The 7,329-nt window shown below is 47.4% G+C and overlaps 1 long non-coding RNA gene across 1 annotated transcript; it reads left to right on the plus strand.

Annotated features, from left to right (window-relative positions):
• Window positions 1–1,017: 1,017 nt before the first annotated feature.
• LOC139078093 (uncharacterized) lies at window positions 1,018–2,730 on the plus strand. Its single transcript, XR_011530850.1, has 2 exons — window positions 1,018–1,118; window positions 2,635–2,730. It is a non-coding gene; the product is annotated as an uncharacterized lncRNA (long non-coding RNA).
• The last annotated feature ends 4,599 nt before the right edge of the window (window positions 2,731–7,329 follow it).

A 7,329-nucleotide genomic window follows, 5' to 3' on the forward strand; every position in this document is an offset into this window, starting at 1 on the left:
TAGAACTCTTGATTTACTCCCTCACTGATTGCTGTCTTCTCTCAATCTTCCCAACTCAGTCTTCGATCCCACAACTCGAGTCAGGAATCTGGAGTCATCTTTGGCTCTTCCTTTGCTTCTTGCAGTCCTTGTAATCTGAGTCCTCTCACTCCTGCCTCTAAAGTGCCTCTCTGTCTCTATCATCATTAGTATGGTCCAAGCCACCATTAGCTCGTGCCTTGACTGCTGAAGTAACTCTTTAACTGCTTTTCTTTCTTCTGATTTTGCTGCCCTTCCAATCCATTCTCCGCAGAGTTCCAGGGTAACATTCTGCAAGTCTAAACTGAATGATACACAAAATCTGTGAATGGCTCCCCACTGCACTTGAAATGTATCTAATCTCACCAGAGCCACAGGACTCCATGATCTGTCCCCTGCCTACCTCTGCACCTCACCTCACACCGTGGTCCTGCCCACTCACTACTCTTTAGATTCTTCTTACATCATTCCTCATGGGCCATGTCTTTGTCATATGTCTCACCAGGATATAAGCTCCATGATATCAGGTACCAAGTCTATCTTTCCTGCCACTGCATCTCCAACACCCAGTTATGGGAGGTTGCCCCCAATGCTAGTTGAAGGAATAAATGATGGCTGGTGCTGTGGAAAGAGCTCTTTCAGCCATGTAATGTTTTAGCATCACCCATCCTCAGTGAGTCTCAGTTATCTCATTAGCAAAATGCATACGTGGCCTAGCTCCTCTTTGAGTTTCCTTCCAATTCTGATATTTGTTGAAGGAAGCCAAGAGGGCTTTGAAGGCCATCTCTAAATTATATGTCTGTCTGAGATGATGATCTTTTTTGACAATACTTTGGATGGTGGTGGTTATCCCTGTGTTTGTATATGTTCCATGTCCTCAGCCCATTTTCCATTGGCCACTGGCCTTTAAAATCCCAAGAGAAAGTAAAGGAAAAACATCTGCTGCCCTGTGACGTTTAGAACATCAGGCTACATTCTGCCTCGTTTCCATGGTGATGTGACAGCACAGTGGAACTCTGGTGTACGACTGGCTCACAACAACATCCTTTCATGTGCATCAATATCACTGACTCATCTCCCACCATTATCTTCTTACTAACGTGAGTTCATACAAAAGGCAGCTGGGAGATTCCATATCTGATCCACTCTCTAGTCTTTATCTTTAATATTCAGTGTGAGTTATTCATATGTTTGCTCTGGGCTTTGGAGATCCCATGTTATCTACATGTTATATGTCAGTAGACCTGACTTCACCTTTTAGTGGTGAAGGAAAAGCAAGCCAGTTCTAAGGTGACTTAGTTGAGGCCATAACAAGGGCCTGAGGATGAACAGGAAGGACACGTACAAAGACGTGGTTGCCACGTGGTGAGCAATTCCAGCCCTGCAGCCAAGCTGACCCAAGTCAGAACTTTGTTATGCTGTATACTGTTTGAATTTGGGCAAGCAGATTGGTCCCACTGAGTCTTGAAATGTGGAGAGCAACAGTGGTCCTATTGGAAAATTTCCTTTCCATGGCATAGTAGTAAGTCTTAAATTAAACAGCGCATGTAAAATATTTAGCACAGTGTCTAGAATGGAATAAACACCTAATAATCATTACAACTTGTGAGTGGCGAAGCCCGTGGCTGGTGGATTCACAAGTGCCCTGATCAGGTTTTCTGAATATGATAGAATTGTGTCTCTGAGATATCAGGTCTCTACAGGACCATCTCTTGTCAATATTCCTTGGCAGAGGTGGACAAAGGAGTACAGTCCCAAGGAAAGGGGGAGGATGGCACCTGGGTGGGATGAAAACAGGTGTCCTTGTGGATGTAACTGGAGAAGTAGAATACCTAAGGAAGAGTTGGGGTGGAGAAAAGAGAAATGCCAACCTAGGACACTGCCATAGATGTGAGTATCTCCTGGGGGTGACAGTGATGAAATGTGTACGTGTTTTACATAAGAGAAGTAAGATTTCCCTCTGAGAGTCAATAAATAAAACCAGCTCAAAATGGATGACATTGGAAAGACTTATGCAACATCTATAAAGAGATGGTAAGATAGATTGGCTCTGCATCAGTGCAAAATTTGACTTAAGATATTAATACAGATTTAAATAAAATGTGTTAATTGGTAGGGAGGGAAGGATTAGTCAGCAGAAAATATGTAAACATTGAATCAGGAGTTACAGAAGCAAGCGTTGCAAGTGTCTGTCTGTGAACTGTCCAAGGCCTGGGTGAGAGGACTCTGGCTACTGACTCTTCTTGAAAGATCCAAATAACCCTTTCTTCTGATTTCATGCCCCCTGAGTACCCTTCACAGGGTGGTTCTGTTCCCTTTTGTCTGTGGGAATAGAATGCCAAGGATGCCAGGGAGAGCTATCTGGTCAACTGAGGAATACATTTTCCACGATAGTTTCCTCAGTAGTGTCCTTGTTTATACATCTGTCTCTTTTGAACTGTGCAAATATGGCTCTATCCTCTCTGGGTGGGTTCAAATTCTGAGCGCTGGTAAGATCAGATTTCTGAGCCTACAAAGCTGTTGAACACCAGGCACATTGAAAAGCCATTTGACAGATTTTTTGATGACCTGTGGGCTGGGGAAGGCAAATTGATCCCCCTTTCATTCAAATTACAGGACCAGATAGAGGCCCCTCACAGATGCTCAAACCATGCTCTGGAACCGCAGTCAAAAGTCTACAGTAAATGATTCTCCCTCTGCTGTGTCCTGTAAGCTGCAGATTCTTCACTCCTGTGTATTAACTAGGCTATCAGCAACGCTCCATCTTCCCCAGCCCCACCCCAGTGCCACAGCACCTGCAAGAAAACCGTAACATAATCTTGCTTAAGGAGAATAAATAAAAAGCTCTCCATCTATAAATCACTTGGAAAGCTGGCAGGGCAGAGCATACTCAAATCAAAAATGAAAATTTACATACTCTCTCAGAGGTGGCAGGGATCTATTACAGCCCGCCAGTGTCCTACGCTGTCAGATATAACTTTTTCTCAGTACCACATAGCCACTACGTGATTCAGGAGCTCAAACCAGTGCCCAGGCCACTGTTGCTCTTCAGCGTTGTGAGGACAGCCTTCCCAGGCCCAGCTGATGGAGTTACAGGAACCTGGAGTTGAGGCATGCTTCATTCACCGGGAGGGAGTCAGTGGGGTCCACCCATGATGGTGGTGAAGTGGGTGGCCAAGGAGGAGAATAGCGAGCTCAGCAATAAAGAGGGCCCAGTTATTTTTAAGAAAAATACTTATGTAGATGCCTGAAAATGTTTTCAAAAGAAGGGACCTAAAAGTATTGTGTGATTCTTTTTTCTCTCACATCCCTGTCTTGGCAAGATGTAGACACTCAGCCCCAGTGAAAGCCGAATGCTGGGGCTGCTAAAGCCAGCGTTCCGAGCCTGCGTGTTACCCCACTGCTTTTTTCCAAGAGTCAGGACCACCCAGATGTTGTGGGTTCTGTTTGACAGGACTTGATAATCTCTTGAGGTGCTTTGCTGAAAAGATTTTGTCCTCCTGCCTGTGTCTTTTTTCTTCTCCCCCTTCAAGCTGAGGCGGGCTCTGGATCTCTGCTTCAGGGGACGGATGTGTCCTGGGCAGAGAGAGCTGAGCCTCAGAGGTTTCCTGGCTTTTCTGCCCACAACCCTGAGCCCCTGGGGGATTTCTCAAGGCTGGTGAAGGAGGTAAAGGGAGAGAAATTCTGTGGTGGAAGCAAAGTGCCTTTGAAACAACAGGGAGGAGAGAGGAGCTCTCCCAAATGGGGAGAGAGATTTATCTGGACTGAGAGGGGAGAGAAAGGGACCTAGGAGGTGGGAGAGTTTCCCTCCAACCAGCACTGGAGAAGCAGAGCAGGCTACTTATAGCAACCTAGGAGGCAGCCACCTGACTTCAGAGATGCGCCTAGGAGGGTAGAACCCTGTGGGACCTCATGGAAGATTCCACTTCCATCCATGGTAATTTACAAGAATGGAAAACAAAGACAAGGGCAAGGGACTTCAAGTGGAAACTGAGTGGGCAGATAATCAACGCCTAAGAACCTCTCCCTACACACAGACCCCTTCCACCCATTTCATAACCCAAGACCCTAGGAACATGGCACTTTCCTGTTGGTGGCATTCCAAGATTAAACGAGGTACATTTCCTGCCAAACCAATGGGATGGGATCCAAAGTCCAGTTAAGTTGGAGGTTGAAGACTGATAGCTCCCCTTACCTAAAGCTTCCAAGAGTTCACCTTTTTTAGGTCAAGAAGAGAACATCTCTTTCTGGTTTCTTTCTCTGACAGGTGAGGAGCAATTGGGATTAATGCCAAGGGGGCGTGACCTGAGTGGACCCCAGGGCCTATAGCCGGACTATGTCCGGGTGGGGCTCCTCCTGCAGAAAGTTGTGGGGTGTGTAGCCAGGGACCTAGAGAGGTTTGGGGAACAACACTGTATCCGAGTTTACCCCAGATGGTTCAAATAAAGAGACTTTAATGAAAGAACCATTTACAGTGAAAGAATCAGATATGGTGAAGCCACCGGGAGCCACAGTAGCAGGAGTCTGTTATTGTCCTTAAGGCCACGTGGACAGGAAGGTGAGGATGGTGAGATATGAGCTGTGGAGAAAGGTCATCTGGTGGGAGCTGTGATAGCAGGTGACACAGCTACTGCTAGGACAAGTTGCAAGAACAGGGAGGTATTATTCTCTCTGCTCCTAACCTCCCAAGTTCTCCTGTTGTGTTCTGTTGCCCAGACACCACCAGAAACCCACCATCCTGGTGACAGCCTCCTGGTCCACAGGGATCAGCTTCTGGGGACATAGAGCAATCAGAGAAGGCTGGGGGGTGGGTCTGGGTAGAGAACAAGGAATGAAGGCAGGTGCATGGTCTAAGTCAACGTCTTCAGCCCCCATGTGTAGTTCAGGAAGCGGGGCTGAGCCATGGAACCAAAATGGTGCTCCACGGAGTGCAGAGCAGATGGCAAGAAGTGTGTGTGGAGAACTTTCAAGATCTCAGAGAGCTGCAATCCTAGACCGGGCTTGTAGGATGTCCTCACACTTTCAGTGAGTCAGTATATTTCCAGGGAAGTTGAACATTTGGTTTCCCTTATGTGTTGCATTCACTGTAATTGCATCTGAATCTGCTAAATAAGCCATGTAGCATGGACCTAAAGACCGGCAGCCTTTGTCTTTGTTCTCGGCTGAGTGGGGGTTTGTCCCCTGTCCCCCACAGCTCAGCTTTCTCTTGCGGTAAGTGGGAATGGTGCAATGAACCTCCAGAAAGTCTTTACAACGCAATTAATGTCCAGACCAAAAGCTGTTCTAGACTAAATAATCAGTAACATCTTAAGCACTGCAGTCAAAAGCAAAAAGTTCAATTCTGAACTTTGTTACCCATGAAGCATCAAATTTTTTTGAAACGATAAGCAAAATGAGAGATTTAGCACAAGATTCAGGATGCAGTGAAAGTGACACCACCGTAAAACACAGACCTCCGGGGTCCCTGTGCTGGCCCTTCCCGCGTGCTGAGGAGTTGAGGGGCCAGGGAGTCACGCCCATCTCAAGGCCCCTCCCACCACAAAACACATTACAAGTTCCTGGCACAGGAATTCTCTGCCCAAATGGTCCTGAGTTTGCTTCTGTGGGCTGTGCAGGTAACTAAGGGTGACAAAAGGTCTCCTCAATATTAGCTGTGGATCTGAAAAAGAGATTATCAAGGTGCAATGGGAACTTGGAAACATGAGGTTTGAAATCCAGCTGAGAATAAGAACCCATGTGAAATCAATATGTAAACTTTCCAGACAGAAACCCCCTCTCTCACCACTGCTCTTTCAGTTCACTCACTGACCCAGGATAAAGGGGCAGAGCAGTGGTGGGGGCAGCAGCCTTGAAGAATGGCATCTTGGCAGGGTAGAAAGTGGGTCCAATGACTGACTTCCTCCCGGAAGAAACATAAGGTGCTAGTCTAAGTAGAAAGCATGGGGTGGGAATTGAAACCAGGAAGGTGTGTGTGTGTGCGCGCGCACGTGCGGGTATGTGTGTTTCTGTAATGGAGACTTGAAATTTGAAAGGAGCAAACAGGAGAGCTGCTGGGTCAGAGACAAGAGTTTCCATTTGGATGCCAGCAAGTTTGCTGGCAGTGAGCCTAGTGTCTGCAGGAGAGACATGTCAATGTTTTGTGAACATGGTTCATCTTCCTTAAGATATTACAGAAGGGTCTGCTTCCTGCTGCATCCAGGCTGTGAGAAGCTGTGCGCCTGCCTCTCTCTCCGAAGTTTCCCCCTCAGATTTGCTCAGTGTAAACTCAGTTTCATCTGCTGTCAGCTCTCATCTGGTGGCTCCTTTCTTGCCCTGGAAGAGGAAGCTCTGACCTAAACTTAGTCCACAGGGATCTGATGATTCTAAACAACCATAGAGAACCGGATCTAGCCCATCTGTGCCTGCACCAGCTCAGCAGCATGCCCACACTCCTTTTGGGGAAGCAGAGGACTGATTCAAAGAGGCAAGCAGAGTGGCCAGGCAGAGTGGTAGGATAACAGGAGCACACGACGAGGCATGAGGACACTAGGGCTTGATTCCTGGCTTCATCACTCTGACCATGGTCATGTCACAGCCTCTCTGAGACTCAAAAGTCTGCAACTGTAAAATGGGAATCACAGCAACAGAAGTGACCACGTGGACAAACGTTGAGTGCCTGAATCATGCTCGATGCTACTCTGGCTTCTGGAGATGTGGCAGAGGCATGGCAGCCTGGGTTCCTGTCTTGTAGTACTTTACAGACAGGATGTGGGATGTTTCCTAAGGTTTCACATCAGACTGAAATGTGAGAATGCACAGGATAATTTCTGGTGCAAAGTACTCAAAACTGTGGTTGGATCTGGAGTTGCTGGAAGACACAGAGCCATTTGGCCAGGTATGTGCACCAGGTCAAGAGCCTTAGAAGGATGCAGCCTGGGAGCTGACTGGTGATCAAAGTAACCAAACAGCTGCATGGGGGTACAATGTGGCTCAGGGACCCTGTCCCAGGTGCTGGTCAGATACTGTCAATGAAAGCAGCTCCTTCCCAGGAATCCTCAGGGGAGCTCAGGGCTTGCCATTGACATAATTCTCTGACCCTAACCGTTCTGCCCCTGCCCCAAGGACAACCAGAAGGCGGCTTGGCTACTATGTCAATGCATCAAATGCCTCAAAGAACCAAGGGGCTGGAATGGATTTGGGTTGGTCAGATCCTACACCATCACGTGTTGGAGACCCAATTCCCAAAGAAGTGCAGGAGTGGAGACCTGAAGGCATCTGAAGGAAAGAGCAACCAGGTCCTCACCTTTGGGGGGGTTGGGAGATGACTCAGCA

Source organism: Equus przewalskii, chromosome 21 (genome assembly GCF_037783145.1).
Source record: "Equus przewalskii isolate Varuska chromosome 21, EquPr2, whole genome shotgun sequence".
Lineage (NCBI taxonomy): Eukaryota > Metazoa > Chordata > Mammalia > Perissodactyla > Equidae > Equus > Equus przewalskii.